Source organism: Lolium perenne, chromosome 4 (assembly GCF_019359855.2).
Source record: "Lolium perenne isolate Kyuss_39 chromosome 4, Kyuss_2.0, whole genome shotgun sequence".
NCBI lineage: Eukaryota > Viridiplantae > Streptophyta > Magnoliopsida > Poales > Poaceae > Lolium > Lolium perenne.
Window position 1 is genome coordinate 147,886,033 of NC_067247.2, and position 22,871 is coordinate 147,908,903.

Sequence of the window (22,871 nt, forward strand, 5' to 3'; positions counted from 1 at the left end):
GCACGCCCGCCGCCGCCGCCCACACCACCCGCCCCGCGCTCGGCGACCGCCGCCTCCACCACCTGCCGCGCACCCGGCCACCACCGCCCCCACCACCTGCCGCGTACCCTGCCGCTCCCAATCAAACTCCCTCCCTACCCCCGCCTCCATGCCCTCGTTCCAAGGCCCTCCCCCACCATTCTCGGCAACCGGCGGTGCCCTGTATCCCCGCATCGTGTGGATCTCGTCTGCATCCGGCCCCTCCCCTTCAGCAAGTGCATCCGGCGGTGACCCACCTTCCCCTGCATCGCGTGGATCCTGCCGGCGCGCCACCGCCCCTCCACCGCGCGGATCTCGCCACCGGCGCCCCGCCCCCATGGTCGAGCGCCACTGCGTAGGCCCTCGTGCTAGCTGAACTGTGCCTCTCCTCTCTCTGAGCTTCACCGGCCGGCGCCGCCCAACCACGCCCCTGCAACCGCGCGTCCAGCCCGACGTAGCCCCGTGAGTCCACCACTGTGACGCCTTTGCTCCCGCTCTCTCTCGGCCGTCCTTTTCTCCAGGAGGGAAGGCTGACGCCACGGTTGATGGATGAGCTAAATGAGCTACATGGTGATTTGTCGTTTTTGCTTATTGGTCTGTATAATTTTTCCATGCAATGCAATGTTGAATGCGAAAGATTAACCACATGGTTTTTTGTATTGTAAGGAAGATTGCTTTAGTGCGACATGAAGTTTGGAATCCCAGTTGTGTGGCCGTGGACACCTAGGAGCGCCGCCGTGGACTCTGGAACCAATGTTCCGGGTGACCACGTCTTTGGCGAGTCTATCATGCCCAGGTCAGTCTGCTCCTCGCAATATAGACAGTGGTTGCTATGCTAGTTGCTGCTATGCAAATGCTATTGCTGCCTGCGTTTTTATTATGGTCATACTTTGCTTGTGGTTTTTTACAGCACTGAACGTTTCACTTTTTAATTGTGAACAGTTTGGTTAGGCCAAATAGGGCACGTTCCTATTGGAAAAAGAGCAGAAAAATGACCTTGGTACACTTGTTAGTTTTAGGAAGTTCGGTACGTCCGGTTTAGACAGTGCACTTGTTATTTGTTTCCATCTTAACATTCAATTTTTAATCGAAGTTCTGGTTTATTATCAGCAAAGTTCATTCCAAGTTAATTTCATCGTAAAAAATGAAGTACACTATGCAAACCAAGACGTTTCAGTGTTTTCAAATTAAACTAGTGAAAAATAGACTGATCAAGATCTTGGCCAATGGAACATTGAGAGAAGTTCACTACATGTACAAAGAGAAGTTAGTTTCTGAGTTAATTTATGTTATGTTATACCATCCATACCATGCCTTTTTGTACTTTCCTGATAAAAGCGTGGAAAAGGTTAAGAAAAATAGAAGTGCACTTCTTAAACTACAGAGGTTCACCGATGTAAGAAGTTCATTCTACCTCCCTGGAAGTTTTTACTTCTATGTGGTTTTGTCAGAACAAGAAGTTAACATATTTAGGAACAGGAAGTTAGCATGCTTATTAGAGGAAATGCACTTAATACATACATATTAAAAATTAAAAGAACCAGGACATCAACAGCTGGTCATGCTGTATATTTGTAGCGCTTATATTGTAGTTCAGTTTATTTTTGGACACAGTTCAGATCTTCGCGCTTGAATTTTGGTTCGTATGCTATTGTCACAATATAAGTTTGCTTTGTTTGTTCAGTACTTAAAAGAACCAGCTCCGCCCAGCGCACCTCCCCTGTTGGTTGAGCTCCTGTCTGATGAGTAGCACTGATCTTAATTCAGAGGCTAGCTACTACTGGTACGCAACTTACCAAAGGCACTCTTATGCAATGCGTAGCTGGGCAAAGTCCCGTGCAAATTTTTGTGTTTGTTTTGTCAGTTCGCTTATATTTGTATGGAAAAATACCATCGGTGCTACAGATGTACAAGCTAGAAGCACGTATGTAAATGTGAAGCAGCGCAGATTGCGGAGAATCTTATTTGATAAAAATGGATATATGCTAGTACATCTGTTTTCTATTTGGTTAATCACATCAACATCGGAAAAGGGTTAATAAGCAGCAATAAACTGATGATGATTTGCGGTTAATAAGCAGCAATGATACGATACAGAGTTCATGATTCCCTTAACGTAAAGTCCACTTCTTCCATATGGCTGGTTCAGTATAAAATGGAAATTGCTATTAAAACTAAAACAAAATTGCAGCTATCATTTAAAAAAAATAGGCACAAAAAATTCAGAGAAAAATGTAGTGTTGATTCTGAAGTTCAATTTTATTTATTGGAGAAGCTCACTTTTAGAGAAAAATGCAGAGAAATGATCTATATTTATTGGGCAGAGTTCGCTTCGTCCGAAAGCGAAGTCCAGTTTTGTCATCGGAACAATTCAATTCATAATCAGCTAGCTATTATGAGAAAATTAAACAGAGTAAAAAATAATGCTGCTTGAACATCATCATTGAAAAGTAAATTGTCGAGCTCTGGATTATTCTTATACTTGAAGATACCAGAATTTGCATTCACTTGTACCAGGTACCTAGCAGTAGTTTCATTTCACGCCATGATAGAGTAGCTTAAGAGTTTGACATTATCGTGCTTTGGCTGCATTATTAATTTAATCATGGTTATGCATTTTCAGCAAAGCTGACTGTTTTCATTTGGATTACAGATAAAGATCTTGACCATGACCATCCAATGGAGTCTAATCGCCTTCATCGGGATGCACCTGGTGTGTGCTAATATTTTTGTCCTTTGCTATGCACAAAAGCTTGTGGCCGGGAGAGCTGTAGTATACGGGCGGGCAGTCGAGTCCTTAGCAAAAGGCAGTGCCGTGATGCGAAGCAGGTTAGTCAAGTCTCCTATGAAACAAATTAAAGGATCACAGTGAGTTGCTGTAAAAGTGAAGTTTACTTCTCTATGTTTTTGTCGGAACAAGCAGCCAACATAATCAAAGAATAGGAAGTTTGCGCCTCCTGGACCCCGCCGCCGCGCGCCTCCTAGATCCCCGCCGCAGCGCGCCTCCTAGACCCGCCGACGCGCGCCTCACAAGCTAGAGTTAATTACAATTCATGGTAGCCTACAGTCGTCGAACTCATGTTTGTCATTTCCTTTTTATTTCTTAGTTTGTCTCCCAACAAGCATTTGCATGCCATTACTTCATACAGCCCTTTCATCCATGTATGTATAAACTAGTCTGTTAGTAAAACCAAGTGCATAAACGGATGTATATAATGGTATGAAACGATGATGGACACTGAATGTGAGAAACAGAGCAGTGTACACCCACTTTTTTTTGACCTGGAATAGAAGTTCTATTTACTGTAAAAAATTGTGGAAAAATAGGAAGTTCACTAGTTAAGCTACAGCGGTTCTTTATTTGAGAAGTTTGTGAAGCTCATTTCTATTAATTTGCGAAGTTTACATCTACTGCTATTTTCATTTTTTTCTCGCCTAGGAGTTCAACTATTCATTTATATGTTGATGTATGCCTGACAACATGTTACTTCTACAATAAAAAAATTCAGGGGATTCGCCTTTTCCTGTCCTAAAGTTCATTCTCTGTTGGCAGGAAGTTAGTTTGCGTTTGCGCAATACTCGAGCAGCTACAGGATGCCGGCGATATTCTCTCAGGAGCATTGCCAGGACGAATGCAGTATTGCTGAAGTTCATTTCTTCTAATCCTTGTAGTTCACTTCCCCTAATTCATGAAGTTTACATCTCTTGCTACTTGTTATTTAGTTCATCCATTTGGTTTAGATATGCACTTGTTTATTTAGTTCCTTGTGAAAGTCAATTTTTTGTCGAAGTTCAGTTTTATTGGTGGGAGAGTTCACTTTATTTTTTAGAAGTTCAATTGTTATAGTGCAGATATTCATTTCTTCCAGCAAAAAAGGTTCTAATTCACCCACGAGGGAAAAAGTTCGCATTTTGTTGTCACAAAGTTCACTATTTTCAAATCTGGAAGTTCGCATCTGTTGCTAATTTTTATTGTACTTCTATATGGTGTGTGGTACTAACTAAATTACCCTCAGTTCATGTCACTTGCGGTACTTCTACATGGTGTGTGCTCCCACACAGCGCCACCTCGCCCTTCAATGCAGGTAATGGTCTCAGGCACTGGAGCCTTGTGCCTCTACTTTGATTCCATGTCAAACCTTCTCTGTTGTTGTATTCGGTGCCATCTGAAGTTCAGATCTTAGGAAGTTCGGTTTGTACAAAAATGCGTAGTCTACTTTGTCCATAAAAAAGAAATTCATTTTCTTGTGAATTATGTGGGAGTGTAATTAGTCATGGAATTGGAAAAATTCTTGCCAGGAAGTTCAGAATGTACACATGTTGCAGAGCATGCATTTATTCTTCCTACTGCATTTTTTTCAAAAATTGAGTATTAGATTCAATGGCATTTTAACTGTGTGGTTGTGTAATGTTTATTTATTCTATATTATGGAGGATTCAACTCTAAAGTTATTGCAGGCAGTGCACTTATCCAAAATCTGGTAGTTAATTGTATGAGAAAATAGAGGGAGGAAATATCCCTGAGAAGCCCATTTGATTGGAGAATCATTTCAAACTAGAAACAACTTTACGGTCATTCAAACTAGAAATATCCCTGTCCGCTTGTTTTTATATTTGGATACCTTTTCCGATGAATTTATACTGCTGCATGTCCCATCCGATCGTGTGATTAATTTCTTCAGGGTGTCTACTTTTCTTATATTTGGATCCACTTTTCTGTAAAATTTATGCTGCTTGCATGCTATTTTACAGAGAACTAAATAGAAAGTATATGCTTGGAAGTGCACATAGGAGAAAATAGGCAGTTCTTTTTATATAAAATAATATAAGTGTGCTACTTTTCTTGTATTTAGGTTGTCTTCAGCGGGAACAGCCTGCATATAAATTCACTTCTTATCACATTGATATTTTCCTAATCCCTGCATGTGCACTCTTGTTCCATAGCAGTCCACGGTGTCAATGATGATCGGCAGTCCACATTGCATCAAACCAAGAAGTCAATCTGAAAAGAGGTAATTTTTTTCTAAATTATTAGAGAATGCACTTTGTTTGTCCCCAGAAGCTCGCATCTTCTATCTAGGAAAGTTCAGTGTGTATACACCTAGTTGTGAAGTTCACTTTATATTTTTTAGTTGACCTGAGCTTGTACGTGTATGGTTATGAACTTGCGTATTTTTTAGTTCTTTGTTTTTTATGGAAAAAATGAATCAAGCATGGGCAAAACACGGTACAAGTATGTGCTGATGCGTGTCTGGCTATAAAAAGTAGAAGTTCCTTTGGTTTACAAAGAAAGTTTATGTTTCATTTTGTACATGCTCACTACTGTCGGTTCATCTAGAAAAAAATAGCTTTTCCATGTGTACACATAAAATCAATTCATGTGTGCTTTATTTGTTGTTTGCTATGGAGAAGTTCACTAATTTGTTTTTGGAAAGTTCACTCTTATGCGGTTAGCTATATCTATGGGTAAGTGTCGATGGTACAGACGTAGAAAACTAGAAGTTCGGATTTAATTGTGGAGCAGTGCAGTTCACATGGGCGTTGGCGAACATCCGTCGGCGCACCTACCTCCGCATCGGCGTTGGTGAACATCAGTGCACACCAAGTTCCTCGTCAGGCTGAGATGTTTTTGCAACTGACTGGCTATGAAGTTCACATCTCTTTTTAGGGTAAGTTCACTGCGTGAGGGGAAAGATGTTGGGAAAGACGTTCAGTTAAACACTACAGTAGCTAATATGTTGTGGTACAGTTCATCATTGGTCATGATATGCTGTTGGATGCTGCTGATGTATTAGCTGTCGTGCAGTTTCCATTGATGCATTAGCTGCTGTAAGCTACTATCGATGTTCATGTTTGGATTTTACCCCTTCTCGTTTGATGTTAATGCTTAGTTATTTACCAAGATGCGGATATAGAATTTCACTATTGTTTTTTTGGGAAGTTCGTTAGTATATGATCTGAACTGAGCTGTTGCTTTCTTCGTTAGTCATGGCCATGCAGGGAGTTAGCTTCATCTCTAGAAGAAGTTCATTGTGGGCTGAAAAGAGCACTGGCATGGACTCCTGCAAGCACAGCTCTAGACTTCCGCGAGTGATAGTGTGGTCTTCACGAGCATTGTCGTTGCCGCTGCTGCTTCAAGCGAGATGGTGTCTGGTTAATCTCTTTGAACCTCTCTGAACTTCTTTGATTTTCTCTGTTTTATGCAGCCAATTTAATTGGATAGCTTTTTCTTCACTGCAATTCTTGAGAAAGGAGAGATAGGAGAACCACAGTACTTTGTTCTTATGCCCTAGGTGACATCAAGCCTTATAATTATGCAGATTGGAATAGATAAAATAGCATATCCAAATTCTCTTATAATACAAATATTTGGTTTACAAGCATGTATTCTTGTAAGGTGGTAATCAACCTGATGTAGTTCTTTTCCTATTGCAGTTTCATGTGTGATGGTGATAGTTCGGAGTAAGAAAAGTGATCGTTTTCCTGTGAGCTCGCCGCTGCTGCAAGCTCGACCAAGTGCGATTTGCCCATGCCATCAGCACTTAGTAGTTCACCCTTTACAGTGGAGCTGTACCTTGTGGAAGCACGCATTGGCTGTGAAGTTCAGGGGGGCAGATTTGTGAAGTCCAGAGACCAATAGCTATGTAGTTTAGAGAGCTCAATTTGTTATTTTGGTTGAGACATTGGATTAGCGTTGTGAACATGATTTGTGCTAATGTTATTTTGTTTCTCTTGTCCTGCTTGTGGTTTGGCGACTTTGAGGTTGAATGGAAGTGGACAATTGTATAAAATGTATAACCGATGCGGTTCATTTTATGTAAAATGCGAGTTCACTTTTTTAGTCCAAAAAGACAGTCTTTGTTGGGAAGTTCGTTTAGTATGTACGAGAAGTTCTCCTTTTGTTGGCATCGAGCTTTGACTCATTGACAAATAAAAGTTCAGATCTGTATCCAGAGAAGTGCAGATGCGACGGAAGTTCGCTATATTATTTGAAGTTCACTTTAAACTAGACTAAAAGTTTCGAAAGTTCGCCCTGTATATTATTGAAGTTCGTCGAGAAGTTCAGATTCAGGGGAGAAGAAGTTCACATCCACAGAAGTCCGCTATAATTTTATTACATGCCCTGAAACTTTTATACCGCGATCGGAAGTTCACTAACAAAATATAAGGAAGTTCACTTCTATATTCAACCACCTCATGCACTCTGTTTTTCTGGGCGGAAATCATACGCATAGAAATCGTCCGTACAACCACCGATTACGCAAATCGACTAACTCAACGTACAATTAGCACTAATATAACTCTACTAATACTCCAACATATCGCAATGCCACACCTAATCAATCTAGATGAGCCAATTTCGAAATGTTCTTGTGTCGGCGTTATCTTCACTTTTATGTATTTCTGAAATTAAACTAAAACTATTTAGAATTTGGAAAAACATTCAACATGAAAAATATTCGCCTAATCAATATCTTTTCAACGCAATATCATTTAGAACATTCCGATAAGTGGTTCGGAAATAAGCCCCAAAAACAGTTTGAAAAACCGAGAAGTTTGAAAAACGTAATCACGTATTTTCAAATCTGCTCTTAAACTATAAAGAATTTTGAAAAGTGTTCTTCATGAAAAAGGTGCGCCTAGTCAGCACCTTTCCAACGGCATATCATACGCATCATTCCGATAAACGGTTTGAAAACTGGAACCCCAAAACTATACAAAAATAGAGAAATCCGCGAAAACGTTGTTTTGTATATTTCAAATTAGTTTTAATCAATATAGAATTTGGGAAAACAATGAACACGAAAAAGTTGCGAAATTTCCGTGCGAATCCAACGGTATATTATACGCATCAATCCGATAAGCTGTTTGAAAATCATCATGAAAATACCGTCCGCACGAACATGCAATTCTCGTATTCCGTCGGGAAGTTCACTAGGAAAACACCCGGAAGTTGAAAGGGTTCGAGAATAGTTATTCTCGAACCGGTTCGAGAATAGCAGACCTATATATATATATATATATATATATATATATATATATATATATATATATATATATATATATATGGAAAATAGTGGGCTACCATGGGTGGTAGCTATGCATATACATCTAACCCTTAGATCTTCTATAGGGAGCATGAAACTGCATCGAGAGAGCACAAATTATTAACAGAACTGGCTAACGTCGTCACATCAAAAATAGCATATCCACAACCTCGCCTTCCCCACATGCCGTAGCCATTCTTCGTTGCCTCCCCAACCCCACATCCCCCACCCGTCCCCATTTCTCCTCTCCAACCTCTGCTCACATCCTTCCCCCCCGCGGCTGGCCGCTACATCGCCTCCTCCCGCACGGCAGCATGCGCGGGGAGAAATCAAGGTGGCGTGCAAACCGGAGAGATGGGAGGAGGCGGGCAGGCGCATGTTTGTGAAGGGTTCGCGACGGACTCAGAAGCTCATCCCCGCGGGTGGTCCACCCTGCCTCCTTGCGGCTTCCTTGCCGGGGAAACCGCCACGCCACCTCTACCGCAAATCCCACCACCGGCGACCCTCACCGTGTCCTATTTCTCTAGTACTTCTTTTCTTGGTCTTCACTTTGCCCTTTTTCTCTAATCTTTTTCTTGGTCTGTTGCCCTGTCGACGGCCGCACCTCGTTCGCCCCGTTGGTGGTTGCGCCTCATTTTTAATCACCGGCGGCTGCGCCTCATTTTTCCATGCCACCGGCCTGCATCTCACGGCCCAGTCGGCATCGGAAAGGAGCCAGGGGAGCTGGCGGTGCGAGCAGACAGTTGGGGCGGGAGGCGCTGTCTCCGTCGGGCGAATCTAGGACGGAACCAGAAAATACGGGACGCGGGTGGAGGTCTTCCCGTCGTTCTTTTTTTCAATCAGTTTTGCTTTACTATTTTTTCTTCTTTTCGATCTGGATTTGTTCACGGTTTCAGAGAATCAGTCGGCAGAGAAATCAGTGGTGTGCAGGTTCTAGATCAAGCTGTTTCTTACTACCTTTTTCTTGATCTCTCTTCGCGTCATTTTCAACCGCAAGAGGAATCGGGCGAGCGCCCTCGCTGCCGTCAGCCCCTACCCGGAATCCCACCATCACGATGGATCTAGTCCGACCCAATCTCTCGCCGATGGGGCACTGTGTCGTCAGGCTCCATCCCCCGTCCGCCTCCTCCTAGCGGCAGTTTGCATCGCAGCTTCTCGTCCTTCCCCCGCGGCTGGGCTCCATGGCGTCAACGCAAATCGGGCAACCTCCGCGCGAAAATGGTGAGCGGGACGGAGTGCCTCGGTGTTGATCCGTCCTCCCCTCACATCCTGGGATCGCGTGCATCGCAGGCGTGGGATCCCGAGCCGCGAGCGGACGACCACAAGCCCGTTGCTGGCTCCCGGCAGCGGAGGAAGATGTGGCCAGCACGTGGAGGCCGTAGGCTCCGGGCGGTGGAGGAGGGTGGTTCCGGCGCTGGGAGGCTTCAGGATCTGTGCGGCAGCAGAGTAGGTTGCTGGCACAGGTCGGCCTTGGGCTTCCGACGCGGTGGAGGAGCCAGAAGTCGATATTGAGGTCTGGCTGCTGCTTCTGCAACGCAGGCATCTTCATGCTCGTAGTGATGCCAGCAGTTTTCCGATTTGGCTTTGTAGGTTCTTTTTCGGTTTGGATTTGCTCTTAGTGGAGTTGATGTGCAGCATTGGAGGCAGTCCGCATTCGGGATCCTTGCCTGTGATTTTGTTCTTTATTTTCCATTGGTGTGTGTGGGGTAGTCAAGAGCCGACAAAATGGTGCTTGATTTTACATGCTCGCTTGTGAATAAAAAATTTGCTCTAGGTATCTGATAAGGAATCATTTTTTCACATGTTCCCAGTGATTTTTTTTTTTCTAATATCCAGTTACCATGCCCCACGCCCTGTCATGTTCCGTAGCTGCAATCCATGTTGTTCATTATGCAAGATGGTTTTGTTCCATTTTTATGCGATCATGGTACTAAAAACTGTCCTCCTGTGGCTTATTTCCTGCTGCCCTTGCCTTGATACTGATACACCCCCTTTCCTTTGTTTTTCTAATCTGCACTTTGCATTTTCTTTCTAACCTGAATCTGTTAAATTCTGGGCTTTGCTGTGTACTCTACATGGATTTGATGTTTCAGATTGATAAAATAGAAAGCAAGTGGTGATGAGTTACAGTTAGATGTGCATTTTCTAGTGTATTGAACTTATCAGCTTGAGTCCATGAGGATTGCGAGTGCTATTTTCCCTCCCCAGTTTCGCTTTCTGCTCTATAGTGCTCAAAGGGACACATGTTCAGTTGGCACTGCAGGAGCTAGGTTCTTGGTTGATTTGCTCTGGTCAAATTGTCCTCCTGTATGTGCTGCTATTGAAGACTAATTTCGTGAGATATAGAGCAGGTCGCCTGGTCAAATTGTTGCTTTCCTTTGTTTGAGAGAGAAGTAGAGCGGAGAGACAGAGCTGATTGGGAATCAGATAACAGGAGAGACACCTGCGGCTGCTGGAGTTGATTTCAATTTTTGGGTTGAAGAAGACGCTAGAGACAAGCAAAATTAACCCCTGATTGCTCATGGTCTTGATGCCCTTCTGCTGGAAACAATATGAAGAACACTCACCTCAGGTAATTGATTGCTCGTACAGTCATACTCAAAAGACTTACAATTGTGTTTGTAGACTGTAGTTATTCATCGATGAAATTTGGGATTATGGCTATGTACAATTTTTCAGTGCCGCTAGGACTTTGGACTTCTTTATTCTAAATTATATAAAATGGTATCCATCACATATTTCTGTGTATCTCCATGATACTTGATGATGTCCATTCTTTGACTAAAGGCATGAAGCAATTAAAAGTGGAGCTTGTTTTGCCTTTTAATATCTCAATCCTGGCTACTTTACCGCTAATCCTTTAAAGAGTACTTATGATTCAGTCTTTCTTTACCAAAAATAATTGCTTTTTGTTTGTGGCAATCTGTTTGATGTAAAGATAAAATAAAGTTCTACTCACTGTTATAGAAAACAAGGATTCTTTCTTTGGTATTGATGGTTAATCCCTGTACCTTAAGTCTAACAGCTGAGTGCGCTGTTACTTATCATATATGTTCGTGAACACAAAGACTTGAGAAAGATGCATAAATACTACCAGAAGTGAATGTTAGTTTGCTCAAAAATTTGCCAAGATCAGGTTCTCTGTGTTCATTTGTTGCATACAGTTGTGTCCGCTTGTTTTACAGGTTCTGCTGCAAGTGTAAGAAGGGCACCCAGAGCAGGTGACTATAGCTCCAGATTCAGACAATAAGGAGCCTGAGATAGCGGACAGTAGGTATCATCTAAGATCATTCTGATGATGATGTTGCATGCGAGAAGTAATGGGAAAGGCACCAGATTCAGAAGGTCAAGCAGTTGCTAGAGATGAGAAGTAATGGGAAAGGCACCAGATTCAGAAGGTCAAGCAGTTGCTAGAGATGATTAAGGGCACACACTATGTAGAGATTTCCATTTGTTGATGTATACTGGTGTATTGTTGAAATAAACAAATTTATGTTGTAATTAAGAACCAGTAGAACGTTCCTGACAATTAAGTCTTATAAGTCGTAGACCACAAGATTATGTATGTGTAGCTCTTGAAAAACACAAATAGACATGGCCTCTCACAAGTTTGATTTACCAGCCTAAGATCCGAATACAATCACACTTTTTTCTCGATTGAAAAGTATATGGCCCTGGCTTTCTCATGAGTGTTTTATATGAGTGCGCTCTAGCTAGGTGAGTAGTATTGTAACATGGAGCGTACTAGCAGTCTAGCACAAGCTGTCAATTTGTACATGCACCTACTGTTTGCCCATCATCACCGTGCACTTACCGTCGTTTTTTTGCATGGTTTTACCACTTGTTGCCTCCAACCAGGTTGCAGCACCACCGAGCTCGGATAGTTTTACCAAGGCTACGACTATCCTAAATCAATTTGAACCGCACACGGATGACAGCTCACTGGAAATGATTGACAACCGTAGCCGTCGCAATGTGTGTTTTTAGAAGCAAAACAACAACGTGACTACGGTAGCTACTAGTACTTGTACAACACCTAGCAACACCACACAACTCTATCCGTTACCGAGACAAAAGTGTGAAAAGAGGTTAAAAACGTCAGTGTGTAGACTATCCGGTACCGGCTACCGTCACCGGTGCAATTTGTCAAAAAGACTAAAAAAGGCTAAAATTTCACAAGACGGATGGTCACCACCGTTGCCGACACAATGTGTGAAATCATGTTAAAAAAGGTGTGGGAAAGTTGTGGCAACGTTTTTTCCTGCATGCAATCACGGAGCTCAAACGGCCGTTTAGTGAAAGTGCTCCTAGGTATTTGATCTGGACATGAGTAGAATCAGAACTCCTTCTATCCAACGGCTGCTACCCTATGCATAGCTACCACCCTTGGTAGAAAATCCGCGTCGATATATATATATATATATATATATAATTAATGTGCATGCATGCATGGCCTAGCATGCATGCATGCATATATATATATATATATTTGAACATTCTTGGCGATTTCAATAATCTCTCATCTCTATCTCTCTCTTTATCGATTGGTGTGGCCAGCGTAACGACACACATTATGCTTGCACTTTACGTGCAAAGGCGGGTGCCTCTAATAGTGCATGTATGTGCACACTTGATCGATCTAGCTAGAGTTTTGATTAATTGTGTAGCACACTAATAAAAAGTTGTAATTTAATTAACAAAAAGTTATAATTAACCCTAACACATAAACCCTCTAAATAAACCATAAAACCCTATATAGCTAGCTATAGGCCAACGACGACCCTTAATTGGGCATCAAGCAGGCCAAGGGTCCTCGCGGTCCTCTAATTAAATATATGTGCCATTAACCCTAAACCCTAAACCGTATATATATAGAAAACTAACCTTAATTAGATAATCAAACCCTCGTTAAAACACATAACCCCAAGCTAATTAATAACCCAATCTAATAAAACCTTGCTATATATAGCTAGTAAACCCTAGATTATATAACCCCAATTAATATATATGGCCTATATCGATCATATACATATATAGACATTATTGGGATTCATTAATTATATAATAAGTACTGATAATTCAATTAATTATATATATAAGTACTGATAACACAAATAAAGAAGTTGTATTTGAATCCACACAACCCTAATCTAAAACACATAGCCCCTAACATGGCCTAATTAATTGACCACTTCTCTCTAGCTAATTAGTGGAAATTGCACAAAATCAAAAGGGGTCCCTCACTAATTATACATATATATCTAGATTGTGATAAACTTTTGCCCCATATTTGGTGGATGGGTGCATCTTGGCATGTAAAACAATTAATGTTTGCAAATGGCGTTGTCAAAATTTATGTACAAATGATTTCTTTCCATCCAAAGTGCATAAAATGGGAATTTTAATGAAGAAAGTACAAATAAAACAGCTCAACATGCCTCCACACCCCGATTTTCACACGAAGTAGAGCATATTTAAAGGATAATTCCAGAGTTTTACTATTTTTAAAGCAACTTTGCTAATTTCCACCCACTCACATGACTTTATCTCCATTTAACGAAAATAGGGCAAATTTAAACTACATGGGCGGGATAGTTTGAATTGTGCGCGTGGCAAAGGGAACCACCTATTCCTCAACCTTGTGCACGACAAATTACACACGCAACTCCATTAAACACCACCTACCGGGCGGTCCGGCCGCATGACCCCCCACCCACCGCTACACAACTTATCCCCGTCCGTGCGAAGAGCTTCCCCTCCCCGTCCCGTCTGTGCGAAGAAGAAGCTTCCCCTCCCCGTCGTTCTTCTCGAGACGCACCGGCGGTCAAGTTGATCCACGGTAGGGCTGCATGCATCGGGCAAGACGGCCTAACGATTTATATTTTCTTGATGCTGCTAAAAAAATCGTCAGTATGCTCGAACTAATTTGCACTTTATAGTTTTCCGCTCGATTTGTCCTCGATCAATTTTTTCATTTGCGTGGGCATATAGAGTAAGTTCTGCACTCGATCCGTTAATTTGCTGAAATGCCATGGCAGAGTTTTGTACACGATCTGTTTGCTAAAATGTCGATGGGCAATTTTTGTTTTGTACTCGACATGATTGCTGAAATGCATAATCATGTACTAGTATAGTTTTGTACTCGATGGATATACATTTCCTACTTCACCTTAAATTAATCACCAACCATTGTATCTCATAATTAAACAGATGGACAGAACTTGGATACTGCATGGACACTTATGTTCCCCTTCATATATAAATGGTGTTCAACTCTTTATGGGGTTTATTAGAGCTCATGAAGGTCACAACCTGGACGTGTATTGCCCGCGCTGCACATGTATGAATGGTGAGAAGAGGCCTCACCATGTAGTGGAAGATCATTTACACATTTTTGGGATGGACCGCACATATGTTAGGTGGGTTTATCATGGTGAACCATATAATGATCCTTCAGCGGGAGAAGCAGATCTTGCTCACCTTTGTATGTGTCTTTGGCATATGTAGTTAATTATTTATATTGATGATGCCGCTGTTTCGATCAATAGTTTGCATTGTTGTGCAAGGTTCTGTACTCAAATTTAACTTGTTGCAGATGGATGGACGGGAAGGAGAGAAAAAGCGCTTGCTTCAGGAAATGGGTTTCAGCTCTGGGACATGTGTTGTGCCAGATGAGAAGGTAAATATGTAAAACGACATTTGTTCAGGTTGCATCCCTTAGATGTTTGTCTAATATGTTGATGTACTAATTGCAGAAGCATAGAGTTGAAGAGGTCTCTCAGTTTGATGGGAGATTTGAAGATGAATCTCAGTTTGATGCACATGTGGATGGTACTGATGACGAGCCTTTCATAGACGAAGGTCCTGCACCTGAGATTATCCAGCCTACAGAAGGAGGCCGTGGACCGAGTACACAGCTTTGCGTTAAAGTGGATGCACGCCCAGAGATCATCAGGGGCGTCCTGGTAGTCTCAAGACCACCCAGCCCTGATGCACCTGTGGATGGTACTGATGACGAGCCTTTCATAGACGAAGGTCCTGCACCTGAGATTATCCAGCCTACAGAAGGAGGCCGTGGACCGAGTACACAGCTTTGCGTTGAAGTGGATGCACGCCCGAAGATCATCAGGGGCGTCCCGGTAGTCTCAGGACCACCCAGCCCTGATGCAAAATGTTGACCTACTTTATGATTCGTACTCTTATGTTCTGGTGCTGTAGTATGTACTATCTTTGTTATGATTTGTACCCCTTTGGCGCTAGAACTATAATTAAGCATTCAGTGGATGATCGCGTTGCAAAATTTGACACCCACACAATCAGTTCATCGTATGAGTAGTAGCACAATTACTTCTACAGCCAGTCCTGCCAGCGCATTAATTGGTAGCATGAAACACTTTCAGGCACTCCCCTCTAATTCATATTAATTGACTCAATTTTGTCTAGATATGGATGTATCTAGATGCATTTGTTAACTAGACTAACAAACTTGAGTCAGTTAACATGAATCGGTGTAAACCACACAAGTCCTCGAGCAGCTAGTTTATTGACTCTGGACTCCAAGTCTCTCGCGGCAAGCCATCGACGAAGCTTTGACCAGATCTTGGCCCGCTTTTTTTTTGCGAATAGCAAAGCTTTGAACAGTTCCTCTCGGGATACAGCACGCTGGTGAGCTTGCATGGTTTCCATGAGCACTTTCCGGCGGAACTTCCTCTGCAGCGCCCTCAAGCCGCCGCTGCGAGACAGCATGCAGTGCCTCGAGGTGGACGGAACGGACGAACTCGGGATCTCAGGGCGGGGGGTCCGCCTCGTCCGGGAACGATCTCCAGCGGGTTAACGAGGACATGCATGGCGGCCAGGGGATTTGGGTTTTTTTGTTGTTTGAGCTTGGGATTTGGGGTTTTTTCGGACAGGGGAGGAGGAACCGAGGAAGAGGAAGGAACAGCCCGCGTGCTTGGCGCGTGGCAGTGTGCTTGAATTTCGAATTTTTGTAAAATGTTTCATTTCCCCGCTACAATTCGGGGGTTTTCTTCACGCGCCAATGCGTCCCGCGGGCAGGTTCAAGTGAATTTGGGGTGCCACACTATGGGCTCCATTTTCAGTGAGACATGTAATGACTAGTCACATAAGTAAGTTCATTGTGTAATAAAATATGTTACCCCTCCCCTTTATGTAGCCTCCCTTGTCTCTCCGATCGAGTGCCGACAGCCGACGGATGCAAGCCGCTAGCTCGATCCCCTTCTTTCGCCTCCACCGTCCAGGCATCCAGCTTGGAGGGGCAAGTTGCATATAGACCAAGCGGATTAGGTAGTACTAGTAATGTTCTTTCCTTTCTCGAGATCGCTTCTTTTTTCCTCACCTCGATATCTTGCGCATCTATTTCCTATTCTGGGCGAAGGGGTGTCTTTCTGGTCACCCTCGCGCTGGGATTGATTGATGGGGGTGGGGGCGGGGTCTACCTTTGCTTGGATTGGGGTGTTCTTCCTTTATTTGTCGACATTTGCAACCTTTGTAGTTTTTGCTGATCCTCACTGTATCTTTTGTCAGCTTGTACAGGAAAGGAAAGACCTCGGTGGTGGTGTGGGCGGGAATGGAGCGTAAGGCCACCACGCATGTGGGCAGTTGGCTGAGCCTGAGCTGCGTCCCCAGCCCCGCAAAGCAGGTACTCCGTTTGCTTATCCACTATGTCTGTCTGCATCCTCATTCTGTTCCTGTTCTGGAAAATGCTTAAAGTAGCACATGTCTTCAGCTGTTTGTGCGTAAAGCCTCTGTGACACCATGCTCTATATTCTCTGTATCAGGTTGGTACCTCCAGGTTCCGTGCTGAGGCTATGGGGAACGATAGCGCCCCACCTGCTGCAGGAGCATGGCCAGATCTGCAGCACAAGAAGCGAAATTCCACTGCCGAGCTGGGCAGGGACCACCCAGGGGTAATTTTTTTTAACCAACTTACCATGATGTAGTCTGAATCTGATACTCCCTCAGATCCAAATTAATTGACTCAACTATCTGTAGATACGGATGTATCTAGACGTGTTTTAGCTCTAGATACTACTACCTCCATCCCAAAGCTTAGGGCTTATATTATTTTTGGAAAGTCAAACTATACCATATTTGACTAAGCTTTTACCAAAAATCATTAACATGCAAAATACAAAATTAATATCATTAAATAGGTTGTGAAATCTATTTTCCTACGGTATCTACACAATATTATATTTGTTGATAGAATGTTCTAAAATTTTGGTTAAACTTTACTTGTTTCGATTTCTCAAAAATAAATAAGCCTTAAGCTTTGGGATGGAGGTATCTAGACAAAGCTGAGTCAACTAGTTTTTTTTGTCTGTCCATAGCTAGTGTTCATGGTGCAAAAAGTTAAGAGAATCCACTATATGCATCAGTCTATCTCATACAGTAATTCAATATCACTGCTGAGGTCTGCCTTTTGTTTTGCTATTCATATGCAGACTCAAACTTTGGGGCCTTTACTCAAAAGGAAGATCAAAACTGCGGCTGATCAGGCTGCCAGTATGTTGATGCCGCCCCCATCTTCTAAATGCCTCTACAAGCACAAGGCCACGCGCCCGCTGGGTGTGATCTTTTAATGAATATGGTATATTTTCTTAATCCACAAAACATGCCTTGATTTTTGTCTGTTTATTGTCGGTTTTTTCTAATGCTTGCCAAAAGTTTACAACAACAACAACCAAGCCTTTCAGTCCCAAACAAGCTGGGGTAGGCTAGAGTTGAAGCCCATAAGATCTCGAAGCCAAAAGTTTAGAAACACCAAATTCGTTTGCTTACAATCATCATACAGTAATGTTCATCTACTCTCCAGTTCCCCTAACCCAACAAAAAATGATGTTAATTACGATTTTTAGATTAAAAGAGCACCATTAGGCGCTGTTAATTACGACTTTGAGATTAAAATGTCATTTGCAATTGCTAATTACAATTTTGAGATAAATGATTAGTTTAACCTCGATCTGTTCTGCTCTCCATTTTTCCCAACCGAAAAATGTAACCATTCCATTCCTCTGAAATGGAACCATTCCATTCCATTCCACGCTGTTTCAGAACCGAACACACCCTTGCATTGTTGTGAACTGTTGTCCATACACAGCCATACCCTTCCACTTACATCCAACACTATATGCATCAGTCTGTCTCAGAGTCATTCAATATCACTGCTGAGATCTGTTCCCATTCTTATGCAGGCTGAAACTGCTGCGCCTTTACTCAAGTGGATGCAAAATGAGGCTGATGAGGCTGCTGTGAGGACGATGGTGCCGGCACCATCATCCGAAAACCTCTACAAGCACGAGGCCATGGGCCAGCTGGGTGGTGACCTTTTAATGAATCTGGTATATTTTCTTAATCCACATACATGATTTTATTATTATCTGTTTAATTACTGTTGGCTTTGCCTAATGCTTAGCAAAGGTTCAGAAACACTGCGTTTGCTTACAATCATCATACACTAATTTTTCACTTTTCAGTCTGTCTCATCCAGTATATAAACTGTTGAGTTCCGTTGGCTTCTTTTGTAATCATTTGCATTGTTGTCAACTGTTGTCTATGCACAACCCTATTCTTCCACTTACACCCCGCACTACTTGCATCAGTCTATCTCATAGATTTATTAAATATCAATGATGAGTTCTGTTGCTATTCATATGCAGGATGAAGCTTCTGTGCCTCTACTCAAATGGAAAAAAATGATCGTGATGAGGCTGTTGTGAAGACGATGGTGCCGCCACCATCTTCTGAAAACCTCCTCAAGCACAAGGCCACGGGCCAGCTGGGTGGTATCCTTTTCAGTAAGCAGGTATATTTTCTTAATCCTCATACATGATTTGATTTGTCTGTTTATTGCCGGCTTTGTCTAATGCTTACCAATAGTTCAGAAACACACACAACCCTATTCTTCCACTTACATCCAGCACTATATGCATCAGTGTATCATAGATTCATTTTATATATCACTGCTGATGTCTGTTGCTCTTCAATTTTCATATGCAGACTGAAACTGCTAAGCCTTCATTGGTCAAAAGGATTGCAACTGCTGCTGATGAGGCATCTGCAGAGGCTGCCACCAAGTTACTGTCAGCCCCACCTTCTGGATGCTTATATAAGCTCAAGTCCAAGGACCAGCCGGGCCGTAATCATCCAAGGGTTCGGGTATATTTTCTTAAGCCACATATACATGCCATGATTTATGTCTGATATTATCACCGGCTCTGTCTAATGCTTTTTGGAATTCGGAAACGCCAAATTAGCATGCTTATAATTCATCATACACTAAATTTTGACTGTTCAGTTTGTAACATAGTGTTATGCACTCGCTTGTCAACATTTCCATTGCTCTGAACTATGCACTTTACACAACCTAATTCTTCCACTTACATTCAGCGCTACGCACCAGTAGTACCTCCCATGTTTCCTTCACCATCCCGATGCCGAGCTTGCGGGAATATGGCGGGCCCATGTACATACCCCGCATATAACACCTCCTATGGCTCTATCTACCTTTCTAATAACTCCTTCACAGAGTTACAGGTATGTATTCTCAGTGGTTTAGCATGAATTGGCATATAGTAAAGTCTTGTTTTTAGTCTTCCTGCTTCTTACATTAGTATCAATTTTCACCTGCAGACTGTACCTTGTGAACTTCGTCCAATGATTAACCAGATGTATCCGCATGAAGGGTCTTTCACTATGCATGGCAATGGCAAATTGATGAACACCTACACGGTCTATGAGGTGTATTTCTACAAGACGCAGGCCATCACATATTTGTATGGACATGATTGGAGAAAGTTTGCTTTTGACTACGGTCTGAAGAAGGGCGACGAGCTGAGGATCAGAAACTCAAACTGGCAGATATACGTAACTGCTTACAGAGTTGGAGAAACTTCCAAATATATAATATGTAACTTTTTTGTACTCATATCCTTTGATTACTGCATTTTGAGCAGTTGTTCTAAACCATTCCCTCTGTTCTAGCTTGCTGGGTTTAACATGATCAAAGCCGCAGATCCCCTGATGGAACAGGAGCGGATGTCACAAAGGGCACCCACACCAGCACCGGCACCGGCTTCCCACTCTCCTGCATCAGCACCGGTTCCTGTACCAGCTCCGTTTACTGCATCTACCCAGCAGGCCCCTACATCAGCATTGGTTCCTGTAGAGGGGACATATACTACACCTGCCTAGCAGGCTCCTGCATCAGCACTGGTTCCTCTAGCTACACCGTTTACTGCACCTGCCCAACAGTCTCCTGCATCAGCACCGGTTCCTCTAGAGGCACCGTTTATTGCACCTGCCCAGCAGTCTCCTGCATCAGTGCCAGCTCGTGTACCAGCCCAGGCTCCTGCACCTGCCCCAGCCAGATCACCGAGGTCTCAGCTCATTGTTGTGGCCACCCGTGTGGTGACCAGGACGCATTTGAAGGCTATGTTCGTGAGTATATGACAGCATAACTGCTCTTATCTTGATGTCTTCTCTGCTCAAAGTCTCACATGGTTCAGTCTTTAGTGCATTGGTGCCATTGACTAAGTTTTGGTGGTATCTCTTGCTTTGAATCAGAAATTGCCTAAAAGTATCTCCAAGGATCTCAATGCTGGCCGAAGGGGCAAGATTTCCCTCGTCATGGAGAGTGAAGGTCTCACCGTGGAGGGACGGTACTCCGTCAGTCCCACAGATGGCCGCTTGGCTGTTACTTCCAGGTGGAAAAAGTTCATTGACGGTGCCAAACTTCGCATTGAATCAAAGTTGAAGGTCAAGATCTTTCGATGCCACTGTGACATGCTGGTCATAAAGTTTGCGGTTGTCTAGTTCTGTTGTCCCATAAGCCCTTAGCAAATGCATTTGTAGTTATACTTATATAAGGTTATCTTATCTGAAATGCTAATTAATTGTATGGGTGGTAAAACTCTGGCAAGCTTTTGCTCTTAGCAAGTATGTATGTATGATCAGCTATTATGATAACTAATGTTCGTGTTCATCTTAATTTGCATTTCCGTTTTAGAAAAAAACTTAATTTCTATTTTGGCTGACCTGTTAGAGAACTATCAGATTGAATCCACAACATGATTCAAATAGATTCATTACACCGAGCCACATGTCTTGACCTTGCTATACACAAGTTCCATTAATCAGTGCAAGAAGGCTTACCTGAGCTGCCTGAACCACGGTAGATTCAAATCCACCTTAGCTATCTGGCTAGAAATACAACCTTTGCAGAAAGAGGATTTGCAGTACGGGGAGGCTGACATTGGGGACCCATGAGCCAGCAGCGTCGTCAACGTTTTAAAGGCGGCAGGAGATCGAAACAAAAAAATAAGCCAAAAATCAGTTGGTAAACAAAATTCAAGAAATGAAACATTTACCTTTCTGAGAGGATGACATGCGGGACCCATGAGGCAGCAGCATCCTCAACTATTCCAAGGCGGCAGGGGATCAAAATAAAAAAAGGAAATAGCCAGAAATTAATTGGGGTCAAAAATAAATCTATCAAAGGAAACCTTTATTGTTCATAGAGGATGACATGTGGGACCGACCTGCCAGCTGCGTCGTCATCGTTTCAAAGGGGGCAGGGGATCAAAAGAAAAAGGCAAATAGCCAGAAATTAGGGGTAAAAAATAAATCCAACAAAGGAAACTTTTATTGTTCATAGAGGATGACATGCGGGACCCATGAGCCAGCAGGTTCCTCAGCGTTTCAAACTCGGCATGAGATTGAAAGAAAAAGGCAAGTGACCAAATATCAGGAGCCAAAAATAATCCAAGAAAAGAAATTTTATTGTACATAGAGGATGACATGCGGGTCCCATTTTGCAGCAGCGGTCTCAACGTTTCCAAGGCGGCACAGGACCAAAAGAAAAATGAAGTAGCCAGAAATCAGGGGGTGAAAAAAATCCAAGAAAAGAAAGATTTCAATTGGGCTGCATCTGGACATCTGGGCCTTCGAACTATCCAGCTGGGCCTTTTGACTCATACAATTTCAGCCCACTCCAAAACAGGAAAGTTTGGATTTATCTAAAAAAACAGGAAAGTCCTATGCTTCGCAAAAAACACAAAACAAGGAGATTCAACATATAAGTTTGTTTATGTAAAAATAAATATTTACTTTATCCGTTTGCAATAGCTCAGAGCGAAATACAATGTTTATTGTCTGCAAAAATAATCAAGATATCACATGTTTCTTGTACGGGGAGGCTAACATCGGGGACCCATGAGCCAGCAACGTCATCAACGTTTTAAAGGCGGCAGGGGATGGAAAAAAAACCAAAAATCAGTTGTAAAAAAATCGAAGAAAAGAAAACATTTATCGTTTCTGAGAGGATGGCATGCGGGATCCATGAGGCAGCATCCTCAACGTTTATTGTTTATAGAGGCTGACATGTGGGACCCGTGAGCCAGCAGCCTCTCGACAATGTTTTAAAGGCGGCAGGAGATCGAAAGGAAAAATAAGACAAAAATCAGTTGGTAAACAAAATCCAAGTAAAGAAATATTTACCGTTCTGAGAGAATGACATGCGGGACCCATGAGGCAGCAGCATCCTCAACGATTCCAAGGCGGCAGGGGATCAAAAGAAAAAAAGGAAATAGCCAAAAATTAATTAGGGGTCAAAAATAAATCCACCAAAGGAAACTTTTATTGTTCATAGAGGATGACATGTGGGACTGACCTGCCAACAGCGTCCTCATCGTTTCAAAGGGGGCAGGGGATCAAAAGAAAAAGGCAAATAGCCAGAAATTAGGGGTCAAAAAATAACTCCAAGAAAGGAAACTTTTATTGTTCGTA

The 22,871-nt window shown here is 42.7% G+C and overlaps 2 long non-coding RNA genes across 4 annotated transcripts; both read left to right on the plus strand.

Moving 5' to 3' along the window:
- The first annotated feature begins 561 nt into the window (after positions 1-561).
- Positions 562-6,789, plus strand: LOC127294824 (uncharacterized). Of its 2 annotated transcripts, none has more exons than XR_011742909.1 (8): positions 562-814; positions 1,703-1,801; positions 2,672-2,847; positions 2,942-3,074; positions 3,572-4,103; positions 4,966-5,030; positions 6,005-6,171; positions 6,454-6,789. It is a non-coding gene; the product is annotated as an uncharacterized lncRNA (long non-coding RNA). The 2 variants fall into 2 exon arrangements; XR_011742908.1 differs by having other exon boundaries at positions 567-814; positions 4,966-5,687.
- A 1,447-nt stretch (positions 6,790-8,236) lies between these two features.
- LOC127294823 (uncharacterized) lies at positions 8,237-11,684 on the plus strand. 2 transcript variants are annotated; one of them, XR_007847065.2, is made up of 2 exons: positions 8,237-10,638; positions 11,231-11,684. It is a non-coding gene; the product is annotated as an uncharacterized lncRNA (long non-coding RNA). The 2 variants fall into 2 exon arrangements; XR_007847066.2 differs by having other exon boundaries at positions 11,252-11,684.
- The last annotated feature ends 11,187 nt before the right edge of the window (positions 11,685-22,871 follow it).